General features: G+C 35.6%; 1 protein-coding gene across 22 annotated transcripts in view; it reads left to right on the forward strand.

Moving 5' to 3' along the window:
- The first annotated feature begins 7,331 nt into the window (after nt 1–7,331).
- madd (MAP-kinase activating death domain) overlaps nt 7,332–16,029 on the forward strand; it is an 83,542-nt gene continuing 74,844 nt past the window's right edge. For 6 of the 22 annotated variants that reach the window (XM_074665745.1, XM_074665755.1, XM_074665751.1 and 3 more), the window contains exon 1: nt 7,333–7,686. The gene's annotated coding sequence lies outside the window, so the exon portion shown is untranslated. Of the gene's footprint in view, nt 7,687–16,029 lie in introns of all 22 variants that reach the window. The other 16 variants (XM_074665759.1, XM_074665756.1, XM_074665752.1 and 13 more) reach the window with 4 other exon arrangements.

Consider the following 16,029-nt stretch of genomic DNA (forward strand, 5'->3'; position numbering starts at 1 on the left):
CCACCTATATGTCTGCTTAAATGATTAATCTATCAGAGTGAAGGATGTAGTTATAGAAGCCCATTTCGGCCTGTTTAGAAAAAATAAAAATAATAAAATTGGAATTATAAGATAATAAATTTGTGTAAATAAGAAAAAAAACGCAAATATTAGATAACATGTTAAAATTATGAGATACAAAAGTCATATTTATAGGAGACAGTCATAATTCTGAAATAAAAATTGTATAAATATATAGATTAAAAGTTGAAATTATGAGATAAAAAGTTGTTTTTATGCAATTGTAGACAGGAAGATATATTACCAAAGACAAAGCAATAGCTTTACTCTAAGTGTTTGCTTAAGCTGTTGTTTAATATGATAGAGAATTGGGTTGTGGGTAAATTCAGACATACTAAAACATGGTTATACCTCGTATCAAAAAGCTAACTTTGCTAGCAGATTCATATAGGATAGTACTAAACAAACTCACCCTTAAAAGGATTTCATAAAATTGACTTTATCTCATAATTTCAAGTTTTTATCTCATAATTTTGAACTTTATGTCATAATTTCAAACTAAATATCATGATTTCAACTTTTTATCTCATAATTAAGACTTGGTAATCTCATAATTACGACGTCATTAATCTCATCATTCAATTTATTATGACTTAATTTTTTTTTTTTTTTTTTTTTACCTTATGATTTTTTTTTACCTCATTTTGACTTTTTTTTTTTTACCTCATTATTATGACTTTTTTCCCCCTCATAATTATGATTTTTTTTCACCTCATTATTTTTTTGACTTTTTTTTTACCTCATTTATTTGACTTTTTAAAACAACAACAACATCATTTTGCCTTTTTTTTTTTACCTCATTATTTTGACTTAAAAAAAAAAACATTATTATTTTGACTCTTTTTTTCCCCTCATTATTTAGACTTTTTTGCCTCATTATTTGGACTTCTTTTTTATGTCAATATTTTGACTTTTTTTTTTTTACCTCATTATTTTGACTTTTTTTTACCTTATTATTATGACTTTTTATCTCCTAAGTATGACTTTTTATCCTGTAATTATAACTTTTTAACTCATATTCATGACTTCATTAATAGTTCTTGTCTTTGTTTTTTTTGTTTTTTTTGTTTGTTTGTTACAGCAGAAAAAATCAGATGTTACTGAAAAACATTTATATTACCTCTATTCAATAATTTGTTTCTGTCAAACCAAAGCATTACATTGTAGCCTTTATGATTTACACTTTTTTGTTTTACTATGAGAGGGAGGTAAAATGCATGGCACAGATGAAATCTTTCTAAATTTCTTTAAAATTTACACTTTATGGCAGCAAATACTCAGTAACATGCTGGTTAGTAACATGCAAGTCAGTTCAGTGTTAAACAGTGTTCTTATAACTACTGATCAGCACCAAACATCCCAACCCCTGAGAGGTACGGGAGCAGGATTATCTCTCTATACTGCCACCTGTCAGTGGACTGGTTGTATTGAAGTGGTCGTAAAGTTTTGGTTGATCTATTTAAATATGTTCCACTGAATGTTAATAATAATTATGTCTCAGAACAGATTCCTCTTCCAACACCAGCGCCTGCCACACCAATCTGATGACATCATACTGGTACCACAGACATTAATCCAACACTTAGGAGGCGTTTACATCCCTCAGTCAGTTAGATATGGAAACGTCCTATTACAGGATTATTTTACAGTTTATTGCTTATTGTGGGCTGTGTATTAGGCTTCCTGTTACGAACCCCTCTGCAATTTCCACCCTAATTTTTATTATATTGCTCAGACTGGTTACATTATATGAGTATGACACAATTAACCAACAGTTTTTCATTAAATCAAGTCCTAATAACCACTCAGTCAGCTGGAAAATGTTCAAACAAAATGTGAAATATGATCTCGATTTGCCTGGACTAAGGACTTCTGCTGCTACTTAATATTGGTTTTATGGAAATCAGTATTTTTGATTTTCAGAAAACCTATAAGAGTTAAATAATGAGGTAACTGAATGATTATAATATTTTGATTAATTTTAAAATATTATTAATTATTTTAAACAATTATTAATTAATTTTCTATCTTTATTATTATTATTATTATTTATTTATTATTCTATCGGGGGAAATTTCCTCTCTGGAAGAAATAAATTCTATTTTATTCTATTCTATTCTTTTCTATTTTTTAATTTTATTTTTTGTGTTCTATTTTATTTTATTTTTCTGTTCTATTTTATTCTATTTTTTAATGAATTTTAAAAGATTAATTATTTTAAAAATATTGATTATTTTAGATTATTATTAATTAATTTTCTTTTATTATTATTATTATTATTATTATTATTATTATTATTATTATATATTTTTGGAATTTCCTCTCTGGAATACATAAATTCTATTTTATTTTATTCTATTCTTTTCTATTCTTTTTTTTCCAACAGACCAAGAGCCAGATGTAATAGTTAAATTGTCTTGTCAGTTTCGCCATAAAAGACATTTTACTGTCATTGCCTCTTAGTTTAGTGTCCGACCTTTCACCCCATGAGATAAGAGACTGTAAAAGGACAAAATGCAGTGAGCTCCCCCTACTGGCTGGTCAAATCATTACAGACTAATGGATGTCCTCCTCCCACTTTGTTGACTGTGTTAAAGGTGGTACAGTGTGTTCTGCTGTCTGCAGAATTGTCACAGAAACAGCCGTGGTGTTTATCTTCCTCTCCCTGCAGCAGTTTCGTGGTCTCACACCTTACACATCGGCCTCTTTCAGGCCTTTTTGTTTTTTCGCTGCAGGAGGAAGCGCATTTCAAACATCCACAAAGTGTCTTTCCCATCTTCAGCTGTTTTGTGCTGCACTGCAAAAACAAAGTCAACGTCAAACTTCCTGAGGCCCTGTTGTTTATTTAGCAGCAACTCACACAGACAGAAGTCAGAGGTGTCCTCTTGTTTTATGCAGCCGTTTGCCTTCCCTCTTCAGATTTGATTTACTGTGGCTGTTATTGAATCTCTTAAAACGAGAGTTCTTTTTCTCATCGATTCTCCTCCGTCCTGCTAACCTCTGTTTCTGATAGTTTTTCTCTCAGACGGACGGACGGATCGATTTTAAAAGAAGCAGATTGATGCAGCAGTGTGCAGCGTTTACACACTCAATGAATCAAACAGCAGCTGTTCAGTAAAAAGTAGCCTCTGTTTCCGAAGAATATTTCCCATCATGCTCTTAATTCCATCATGATTTACATCAAATATATTTTATAATGAACTCTTTTGTAAACAGCACACTCAGCTGTACACGTGTTGTGCTGATGCTGTGGTGATGGAGGTTAAATGTCCTGTATAAACTGTAACTGACGTCTGATCTCTCCTGTCTGCGGAAGGTGACACTGTAATCATGATTGTTGTATAGAAATGCAAACCTATTTTAATACCTGTTACTCCGTCTGTTTTGTATGAACAGTGTAAATTAAAGCTGTGCTGTAGTGCCGCTGTGTTTGGAATCAGCTGTTTGAGAATCAGGATGTTAACAAAATGCTCCAGAGTCGTTTTTTAAACCCTCAGATTTATTCACCTTATAGTCCCTCTGTTCAGAACGCTCTGATTTAGTGGGCGTGGCCTTCATATGTAAATGAGCCACCGCTGATACCGCCCCGCTCTTCCACGTCACTGAGAGCGGCGCCACGAGCTCCGAGTGCACAATGTTTAGAAAACAGCGAAGCTCGTTTACCGTAACATTACAGGCTAAAACAACAGGCTAACTGCAGCTAAAGTTAGCATCCTGAAGCTAACACAGAGACAGGGGGGACACTGAGGAAAAGCTCTTCCATCTGCTCCACAGCACACAGCATTTAAAATACTCACATTTCCAGGGTCCCAGGTTTGTTGGAGGATGGTTGGTAATGCGCCTGGATTCAGGACCAGTCTATTGGCTAGCCCTCTGTTGGACTGTCCAAAGTTGGAAAAGCAGTCGGCCGTGAAGTGACTAGCACACACATGCACAGTTTTACTGAGTGTAGCTGGAACATTTCCTTGATAAACGAACTCTAGACACTTAGTCTGTCTTCTTCTGAGATGGGAAGCTTTAGCATGGAACTATGAGGCTGTTTACAGCCAAAAACAGAGCAGTGGTGTCTCTCCAACTTTGGCATTCTGAACAGCAGCGGGGAGGGGGTTCTGGGGTATCTGCTCCGGTGGACCAATCAGGTCAGACTTGCCCCTGATTGGTCAAAAAAGGGAATCGCTGACATCGGCAAACCCCGAAAATTCAAACAGCTCGTTTTAGGTCAGGATTTTACATTCACAAGCTCTACTAAGAACAGGTTTGGTCATTAAATATCACATTTTGTGGGCTGGGAGGAAAGACAAAGACCCACAAATTTCACTAAAAGACTTTATAAAGTGATTTTTGCAGAATATGGGACCTTTAAATTGAAAAATTTTGAGCTTTTATTACTAAAAACATTATTATTTATTACCACATAAACACACAAAAGAATCAAAAATTGGTACTGTTGAGTATTGATACCTATTGCAAGGTACTGGGCATCTGTACCATACCATTTCAAATGTGAAAGGCACCAATCCCTAATTTTCTGTGCTTTTGTGTGTGTTTATGTGGTAATAAATATTAATTTGTTAAATAATATAAACTCAAAGTTTTTCAATTAAACACATTTATTTCTCAGTTCATGTAACTGTAATGCTGTGTTCATGTCCAGCATGGAAAATCGCCAACTCTTCCACTCCCTCACAGTCACAGGGATGTGTTTAGGTACCTAAACATGGTACCGGTTGTTACCTATAAAAGTACCTTGTGTCTCCTACCAACAACCTCAAAGCTCATGCACGGGGTCTCTTTTGCATCTAACTGTACAAATAGGGTAGACTGGGGACATTCTTACATTGTTTGGAGTGTTTGTTTAACCCCTCCTCAACAGAAGAGGAAGCTTAACACCCTGTTTCTGTGACGATCCTGCAGACACTGGAACACACTGTACCACCTTTGACACAGTCAACGATGTGAGGAAAACATCCACGTCCCTGTAATAACTCGACCGACCAACAGGTGGAGCTCACTGCGTTTTGTCCATTTCCAGTCTCCTGTGTCAGGGTGTGAAAGGTCAAACCACAAAGTGAGAGGAAAGATGCAGTGGATTGTGTGAATTCTGGGTCAGTTTAGTTTTTTTATCCAGAGAGTGAAAGCAGAAGCTGGGACGCCTACAGTCTGAGAGTGAATTTAAACATTGACCTTTTTCTGTGCCCAAAGGAAAAGGAAGAAGCAAAGGCCTGTTAATAAAAATCATCCATCTGCTTGAGCTGCAATAGAGCATTAATTTAAATACGATATAACAAGATAGTCAGGTAAATAGATGGATGGATGTGATTTATGGCCACGATGATTTTACTCCCGCAAACTGCCAGATTTTCTACTGTACCATAAATTTCTGTAACAGCATGGCTTCCTGAATCTCATCTCAGGAATATCATGCAAATCCTACTTCTTAGAAGATCAATACAAACTGTTGAAGTGTATGGATTTTAGCTTTGGAGAAAATTATAATCGATCATCTGTCCAATATATTTCATGGACTACTCAGTGTGCAAAAGCTAAAGCAAAAGCAAACAACCCCCAAAATTTGTTGCATACGTAGTAGTCCAAGTTAGCATGACCAGAGTTTCAGCTCTTACATAAAATTTGCTTTAAACAGTGTGTCTGCTGTTTAAATAATATGAACCATTATGGAGCATTTTTATTTAAAAATTAAAAAATAAAGACAGAAATCCTTGAGAACTGAAATAGAACAACTCAAATTTCTTCTCCATGCCAAATAATAATAAAATAAAATAAAATAAATATAAAAATCAATTATTTATAAAAAATATATATATTGTACAAGATCCACTTTACTGGACACTTCTTTAAAATGCTCAAAAAAAAAAAATATATCAAAAGAAAAATCCTTTCGACATCCACCCAAATAAAGATATATTTATTTATTTATTAAAAAATCTATTTTTTCCAACTAATTACTTGATGATTAATGACTAAATAACTTTAATATCTCTTAACGGCAACATTAGTTTAAAGTATGGTTATTTATACAGCTATTGGTGTGTTGTAAAGGCTTTAAGGCCACTTAAGGCTCGGCTCACTGGGAACACTGTTTACTGTTAGCTCTTGATGTTGGGTGAAGAACATAACATTAACAACAATGATAATAACTATGATAATAATCATAAAAAATAACTTGATTTTTTATAGCACCTGAAAGCATTAGTTTAAAAAGTTTTTAAATCAGAAGTCCTAGAACAAAATAAATAAAATCAAATGATAACAACAACAACAAGAACAACAATAATAATAAAGAATAAAAATAAAAAATAAATTAAATTAAAAAAGGAAAAATAAATACATAAATAAATAAAAAAAAACTTGATTTTTTATAGCACCTGAAAGCATTATTTTACTAAGTTTTCATAACAGAAGTCCTTGACTAAAATGAATAAATTCAAATGATAATAATAATAATAATAATAATAATAATAATAATAATAATAATAATAATAATAATAATGATAATAATAATAATAATAATAATAATAAATTAAAAAATACATTAAATTTGATTAAAATTGAATAAATTAATAAATAAATAACTTGATTTTTTATAGCACTTGAAAGCATTATTTTAGGAAGTTTTAAAACAAAGTCCTAGAACAAAATGAATATTATATAATAATAATAATAATAATGATGATAATAATAATAATAACAATAATAATAATAATAATAATAATAAAAGTCATCACCATCGTCATCATCATCATCATCATCATCATCATAATCATCATGATAAAAAATAAAAAATAAATCAAATTAAAATTGAATGAATAAATAAATAAATAACTTGATTTTTTATAGCACCTGAAAGCATTATTTTACAAAGTTTTCACAACAGAAGTCCTAGAACAAAATGAATAAAATCAAAAAAATAAAAAATAAAAAATGAAAATAATAATAATAATAATTAAAAATAAAAATAAATGAAATAAAAATTGAATAAATAAAAAAACAATAAATTTATAAATAATAAAATAAAAACTAGCAATAAAAAAATGCGAAATTAACTTAGCAGATATATCAGTAAAAGTTACTGAAATAATAGTAAAAGCCAAACGTTAAATAGAAATGTTTTTTTTTTTTAAGTTTACTGAATTAATTTAATTAAAGTAGTGCCAAAAATAAAAATAGTATTGATGATAACTATAGGGTCGACCTCGCACTGCTTGCAGACGCACTAACGTTGTAGCCCTGGGGAGCTGTGGTGGGTTTTATCGAGCTGCCGTTAGGTCGAGCTCTCAGAATGCGGAACTCCCTGCAGGCTGGTGATGATGATGAGGAGGAGGATGTTGTGAAGGCAGGTTGTAAGTGACCAAGCCAGCCGTTCATCGAGCAGGGAGGCAGACTCGCTTTCCGCATCGTTTATTCAACTGCGAGGACGGATTAACAACATTTGGACGTATTCAGATGTCCTCGGTGGGACACCGTCCTCTCAGAGAAACAAGGCTGAATTCGAACAAACACCGCCGCCTGCCGCTCTGCGAACCGAGGAGGGCACCCACCACCCAGGCCGTTGGCAGCTGCTGGCTCCGCGGCGGACATTAGCGGCTAACTGGCTAATGTAACCAGGTAATGATGCTCACTTTAACCTCAATCGAGTTGATTTTTTTTCCTTACAGTGCTTCATATTCCTGTTGTAGCCTGAAATGCTCTAATAATTATTTTACACTTGACAGACAACTTGTTTTTAGGACGAAATGACAGAGCTAACGTTAGCAGCTAACTAGCCGGCTAGTTGGCTAATCCATCCGCGACGTACGAAGCTAGCAGAGTGGAGGTGAGAGGATGCTTCGTAGGGGTGAACATGTAGGACAAACCAGGCCTGATATCTCACGGTGGATAAATGATAACCCTGCTACAGCACACTACACGACCAGCTGTCTGTGAGCTGCTCAGAAATGTTGGCACTGCCTTATCACGTTTGTTATTGCGTATGCCGTTGCCATAATCTCCAGTGTGAGCTCGTTAGGTAGTAAAATCCCCACTACACCTCATAATTAACCTCAGCTCATAAGGGATTTGTTCTCTGTAACTGACATCCTCTCCGTGGAAGTCGGGTGTCATTGTGAATTCACTTCCAAGCCAGTTGAAAGCATCAATGTGCAGCTGTGTTACACAATGTCAAACCGGCCTACGACACAGCTGATGAGGTTGGGCAGATAATAGAGTCGTGAGTTGTTTAATGACGAAAGCGTTGATGTATATACAGGGGCGTGTCCATACGGTTCTGGACTGGGGTGGACCAGCTGGGGGACTGATTTCTGCAGGTGTGGCATGATGTGTGTTCATGAATGGGGTCCCAACTCATTTTGCTGTAAAATAAACAAAAACAAAGGAAAATAACCCTGAATACTGAAGCAGAGGTCACAGAGATATTGCTGCTGATGCGTTTGGTGCCCCTGGGATTGATGTTACCTCTTGCGTTCAATATGTTTTTCTTTCACCTTTCTCAAATAAAATATGCTGTGCAGCAGATCAGCAGTAGAAGAGCTACATTTTATAACATATGGCAATAGAGGAAGTGAGCTTTATGGCCTATACTGCCACAGGCCACCAGGGGGAGCTCTCAAGGTTTTGGGATCATTGCTAAGTTGTCTGAAAGAGGCATCCATATGTAAACGATTCACTTCTTACATGAAATTAACACCTATTCATCAACAGTTTATCAACAATAATTCAATGTCAGTACTCATTATTTACAATTTGTGTGTGGCATGCAGCCGTTGTTTTTTCCTGGGTTCTGATTCTTCAAAGCTTGCCACACTCAATTTAATGTCAAAGCTACAAAGGGTGAGAAAAAAAAATCAGTGTATCATAGTATCAGGATTTTTTGTTTATTCATCATTGCTTTCAAACTTCCATTTTTCTTTTTAACTTTTGTTGAAATGCTTTCAAACTATGCTTTGTACGGAGTCCCTGGGTTTCTTGAAAGGTGCCTTGAAAAAAAAATGTATTATTATTATTATAATTGATTTTAAGTTGTGATTTTTTGTTCTAATTTTTTTTTAATTTAAGTACTCAATTTTAGTCTTTGTTTATAAGCTGGGTTGAAAAAAAAAGTTGAGACGTCAGACCCCCTGAATACATCTTGATAACTGACTCACATATGTTGAGCACTTTTTGGGAAAAAATGGCTCCTGATATAGTCTGTAGACATCATTATTCAACTTTTTCACCTGGTCTGGTGTAAAAACAGATACCAATACCTATATATCTATACTGGGGGCAAAAAAAAGCCGATATCCGATATATCGACCGATAGCCGATATATCGTCTGATATCTATATATAATAAGTTCATTGATATACACAGGATATATACTGTATATGAACACAAATTATTATAATACCCATATGATTCAAGACAGAGACAGAACACTATTAAATTAAAACAAGGAACTTTGATTATAGATCTGTCAACATAAGAACTGTAGTGTTAACCAATGATAAATAAGAAGAAGCTGTAAACACAATAATAAATAAAGAAGTTAAACTGTAAACGCCTTAAATAAAGAAGTCAAACTTTAAACACAGTAAGTAGAAAAAAACATCAAACTGTAAACACACAATGAGCAACTTATGCGACATTAAAACGCCGTATTATAGTCTTACATTAGATAATGGTGGACGTGAAATAACAGCACCATTTATCTCTGTTTATCTCTCAAAAAAGCAACTAACACGATGTTAAAGCGCTGTTCTATAGTCTTATATTACATCATGGTGGACGGAGGGGGCGGGTACTCGGGCAGTGTGCAGCACAACACACAGACACACGGGAACAGGAGTGACAGAATCTCCGCGGAGCAAAATTTTTTATAATCGGCTACACTTTGGCCGATGTTGATTAATCGGTGACAGGCATTACCCGATTAATCGGTGACAGGCATAACCCGATTAATCGGCCCAACCGATTAATCGGTCCGAGGCCCGACCAATTAATCGGTCGGGCTCTAGTTCATTGGCTCAACAAGGTCTAGAAAACTTGAGTTCATAGATAAAATGAATGTTATTGTTTTCTTACAACAGCTTTGTGTTTCTGATATTTTTTAATTTCCAGAAAAGCTGATGCTGTCATTTTTGATATATCAAGCGTCCATCTGTTCAGCTGTGGCACATGACACCACTGGTTCAATACAAAAAGACTGAGATCAATATCTTCTCAATCCACACTTCATATCTTCAGTGATCTGTGCAACCTCTCTGAAAGTGAAATTCAAGAATCTCCTTGTTAGCGTTGTTTCCTGTGACTGGCACGGAGCGCCGCTCATGTTGGAGGCCTGTGATTCATATCCATCTCCTCTCCGTGCTTATATAACCACAGAGTGCTGCCTGCAGACCACTCTGTCCACACTCATCTGCTGTGTTAACCCTCAGCATCATCTTCCCTGGACACAACACAGAGTTTTTGTTTGTTCTTTTATTCTTTTAAAGAGACAAGCTCATCATAGAAACAATCAGTGCAGTGAGATTCAATCCCGTCTAAAAATAATCCAGTAGTCCTGCTCTGGCTGCGTGCTTGATGAATCTGCCTCCAGCCGTGCTGCTTCATAAAAAAGCCATTTTGGCTTTGCACCAGGAAGCGTTCATGGTGCCAGACCTGCATGTTGATTCATTGTCTTCCTGATGCTTTCTGTGAGATAGAGGGGCTGGCTCTGCTCTGCACAGACCTGGTCCTCGATGCTTGGATGTGTTATGTCCTTGGCAGGATTTCCTCTTCATTGCTGTGAGGAAACAGTTCCTCCTCTTGAACGTGTCCAGAGTTGTGCCATCTTGTCGACGTAGAAAGACTTGGGAAAGAAAAACACATTTAAAATCAAGTGCCTCAGCCTCCCACTGCCTCTCCGAGAAAATATACTGAATAAAATGAGAAACAGTTGATTTTGTTCCTCTGCTTCATATGCTTTCAAATGCCAGCCAAGGACTGTCAGACTGTCAGAGCATTTCTGCCAAATGTGATGTGCGCTGACGTTCAACTGACTCAACAAGACATGTCTCAGCCGTCTGTAATATGCTCTTTGAAATGCATTTATTAACGCTGTTATATTTGACGGTGGTTGCCAGGTTACTCATTCCTCAAGCGAACCTTGTCATAGATCAGCTTATTTATAACAAACACAGGAAATTGTTTCCATTTTGGCTTTTTCACCTGCACTTATTGTGTTTTTCCTGACAGTAAAGTTTGAAAGATTCTGATTTATCAGCTCATCAAGCAGAAATCAACCACATAACCACATTTCTTTGTCAAGATTAGTCAGATAACGTTTGTCTTGTGTCCCTCTGTCATTGCTCTGCTCACATTTGGAGCTATTAGAGCTAATTAGACCCATAATGCATCTGCAGCAGCGCTCTGTGAGAAAGCCAGCCTTAATGTCAGCTGGACGCAGCTGCGTCATCCCGACTCTGTGCTGTATGGCTGAGGGTTAATGACAGCCTGTGTCAGGATGTCAGACTGTAGGGTCTCTCTCACGGGCGTCCTGCAGCTTGTTAGAGCGCCGTGTTATCTTTGTGAGCTCGCCGCCCGCCTGCTCCGTGTTTACCAAGCTCACATCTCCAGAGCATAAAAGCTACTTGGCAGCATTCATTTAAAGATCACCTTCATGTTTAATAATAAATGAAATGTGTAGAGGCTCTGATGGTTGTGATATTGACACAGTCGACAGAGTAGATTCAAATGCAGTTTCCATTATTTCTGTCAATGTGTCCTTTCCACGGCTGCATGTAATGATTATTTTAATTGGCACTCAGGCTGACTCTTGTTTTCTAAATTAAAATTATCAAGTCAAAAATGTCCCAACAAGCGTCTCCCTGAGACAAAGTGACGACTGTTTGCTTCTCTGATTATGGACAGTCGAATTCTTGGATGTGTCAGGATCAGTCCTAAATCTGGACTAGGATTAGTCTTCCACCTGGAATAGGAACATTTTTTTTATCTGGACTAGGATCCATCTTTTATAATGCCTAGATGTAGTCTTTGATCTGAATTAGGATCAGTCTTTAATCTGGGCTGGGACCAGTTTATAATCTGGGCAAAGATAGGTCTTAAATCAGCGCTAGGAAAAGTTTGTAATCTGGGCTAGGATCAGACTATATTCTAGACTGGAATCAGTGTTTATCGGACCTAAGATCAGTCTTTGATCTAGGCTGGGGTCAGCCTTTATCTGGACTAGGCTCAGTCTTTGATATGGACTAGGATAAGTTTCGTATTTGGACCAGGACTTGTTTTTAATGTGGACTAGACTGGTCTTTAATATGGACATAGGATCAGTCCTAGATCTTAATAAAGTCCAGTGTAAAAAAAGGGTCAGATACCATCCTGGACAAGGATCAGTCTATGATCTAGACTAGAATCAGCCTTTATCTGGACTAAGATCAGTCTTTGATCTGGACTAGGACCAGTAATCTGGACTAGGATCAAATTCCAATCTGTAAAGGATCAGTTCTTGATTTGGTCAATGATCAGTCTTTTTTATGGACTAGACTGGTCTTTAATATGGAGTAGACTAGTCTTTAGCTTGGACCTGAGTCTTTGATTTGAACCAGGACCAGTGCTTGATCTGGACAAGGATCAGTTTTTGATCTGGTCAAAGATCAGTCTTTTATTTGAACTAGGACTTGTTTTTACTCTAGACTAGACTGGTCTTTAATAGGGACTAGGATCAGTCTTCGATCTGAATAAGGTCCAGTGTATAAAAGAGTCAGATACCATCCTGGACAAGAATCGATCTATAATCTAGACTAGGATCAGTCTTTATCTTGACTAGGATCAGTCTTTGATATAGACAAGGACTATTTTTTTAATCTGGAATAAAATCAGATTCCAATCTAGACAAGGATCAGTTTTTTGATTTGGTCAAAGATCAGTCTTTTATTTGGACTAGGACTTGTTTTTAATCTGGACTAGACTGGTCTTTAATATGGACTTGGATCAGTATTCAGATCTGAATAAGGACCAGTGTATAACAGGGTCGCATACCATCCTGGACAAGGATCAGTCTATAATCTAGACTAGAATCAGCCTTTATCTAAATAAGATCAGTCTTAGATCTTGACTAGGACCAGTAATCTGGACAGGATCAAATTCCAACCTGTCAAGGATCAGTTTTTGATTTGGTCATTGATCAGTCTGTTATTTGGCCTAAGACTAGTTTTTAATCTAGTCTAGGCTGGTCTTTAATATGGACTAGGATCAGTCTTTGATCTGAAGTAGTCAATGAAACAGTCGATCAATCGATGGTTAGAGAAGTCTGTAGTTTCTGTTTGTTTCCAGGTCTGATCTACGGTTTATTCTAACTGACGTTTGAACCACAGAAAACCGGCGAGGTGACGCTGAGTCCGTCTGAAATTTGGCACCGACACTGACACCACAGCAGAAACATGATGCTGCAGCTGGAACCAGACACAACCTGGTCTGGTAGACTTTCAGATCCCCTTACAGCCTGAAAACAGGACGGTTTGATCAACGTGCTCAAAGTAATGAATTTAAACTTTGAAGACTTCCTGAGAAACTCAACTTCAAAAATCCTTTTTCAGTATATTTCTACTTTTAATCCCTGTCCGTTCTGTGGAGGATTAGACCACTGTCTGTCATTCAGCGCTCAAGAAAAACCTATTAACACCACAGAGAGAGTTTGAGAGTGGGTTGTAAAGTTTATAGCCTGCCACGCTGTTGATCCAAGCTCTGCTCGAGTGCAGCTTCTAAACCACACGGTGATGGTTTAACTGTCAGAATTAAAGTTTCAGGGAGTGATTTTTCTCCTAGATTACATCCATGATAATCCAAATTCAGATATATCTTGGGTGAAATCTCCATCAGCTTGTCGGTGCATGGACGGCAGCTTCTCAGAGCCAGTGAAAGCTGCCCTGGGCAGAGTGTTTGTGTTTCTGGGTGGAGTCTCTGCATGTTGTGTCTTTATCACCTCTCAGGCTTTGCTTCTGCAGACGAGCCCTGTGAGATGGATTTCCACACCTTGAGATTTCCTTTTTGCTCCCCCTCCCTCTCTGTTACTTAAAATATAACATCAGAAGCGTGTTGCATAATGACATTAAAACGTATACGAAGCTTCTGCAGACCAAAGCATCAGGGTTTAGCAGTGAGGTTTCGATGCTTGTGCTTTAAAATACAGCAGAGAAGGTGTCTTTGCAGAAACGCCATTTTGTTAAAACGTTTTACAGACAAGCCAGGAGAAATGTGTTGATGAAGAGAGGAGTCACCGATTCTCCTCTGACTGAGGTTTTAATAAACCAGACTGTGCTCAAGCAGCAAGCTGTTCCTCGTAATTAAAATACCCACAATGCACTGAGGACAGGTTTCACATCGTCATGTATTAAAAACACAGGTGTTAACAGACGAGGCTGTTTATGGAGCAGAAGGTCAGGTTTTCTCTGACCTCTGATCATGTTCTGTCGGGAAACAGGAAGACCCAAAGTCTGTTACATTAAAGCTAAAGCATAAATACATGTAAGCGTGTTTTGTTTTGATCATTTAAGTTTGTCTGACTGAGGCACATCCTGCCTGCATTAGATACCCTGACTAATCAGAAGCTGTCAGAGTTTGCTTACAAATACAAAATATTTGTCCTGCTATTAGGAATTTAACAACACACTCAACTTAATTTGATACGATCGATAGCTTTAAAAAATTGTATTGAAATAAAGATTATTATTTTTCTTACAGAGGGTACTGATGATTAAAGACACTGACTCTAAATAAAATCCTGTGTTAACATTTAGTTGAACTAAATCTTCATCCCATCTGTCAATAAAGCCTGCCACCGCTCTACTTCACCTCCTACAACATCAACAGCCCACCAACTTTCCATGCACCTGTGGCTAACCTCAAGTTTTACAGCCCTGGGAAGATAACTACATCTACAAAAAGACTAATCTGGAAGAAAATACTGATTTTAATTCTGTTCGGATGGATTCATTTAACTGACAACTTGACGGATTATTATACATACTTGATGTGTGACAAGACATTAGCAAACAACAAAAAATGATTAGTTACGCTTAATTACCAGTATATATTATCAAATTCCAGTAATTTTTTTATAAAACAGGAACAAACATATTTTTTTAATTGCAAGTATTTATTTATTAATTTTTAATACTTAAATTTGTTGACAGTTTACCAAACTTGTAAAATTTAAAAATAGATGAGGCAAATTTCAAAATTTCAAAAAGTTAACAATTTTTTGTTGAATTTTTGCAATTTCTCAAAATTTCAAACAAATTAAATTTGAATTTATTCTTTATTTTTCTTCATTTTTTTTTTTTTTTTTTTGCAATTTTGTACAATAAAAAGCAAGACATCACATGTAAAATTTCATTTATTGGGTTGAGTCATATCAATATATGTGATTAAATTCAAGTACTCTTAAAGATTTTACAAATTTATAATTTTTTAAAAGTTTTTAGAAGCCTTTTTTAAATACAAGATTATTTTAAGTTTTAAATTTTTTTAACTTTCAAAAAATAAGGATTTTTTAAATGAATTTTTGCAGATTTTTATTTTTCGTTATTAATATTTAATTTTAATTGAACTGCCAATGTGCCAACTTAATAAACATGATTGTTATGTAGCACGAAATTAGCAAACAACAAAAAATTATGTGTTGGACAATACTATCAATATGAGTAATCAAATTCCAGTATTGTTTCAAAAATTTTGAATGTTTTGCAAATATTTTTTTTGCAAATGTTTTGAATAAAAAAAAATTGAAATTTTTGAAATTTTGTGCAACTTTGGTAGTTTTTACATTTCAAAAATGTTTGCTTTTTGGAAATTTTAGCACATTTTTGAAACTTCAAAATTTGTTACAAATATTTGCAATTTTTAAAAAGTTTTTCCATTTTTTTTAAATTAACGTTTTTTTTTAATTCATGGACTTCACTTGTACAGTTTCTCAAA

The sequence above is a fragment of the Halichoeres trimaculatus genome, unplaced genomic scaffold, assembly GCF_033239565.1.
Source record: "Halichoeres trimaculatus isolate MK-OKI-2021-1 unplaced genomic scaffold, fHalTri1.1 fHalTri1_scaffold_3, whole genome shotgun sequence".
NCBI classification, from domain to species: Eukaryota; Metazoa; Chordata; class Actinopteri; order Labriformes; family Labridae; genus Halichoeres; species Halichoeres trimaculatus.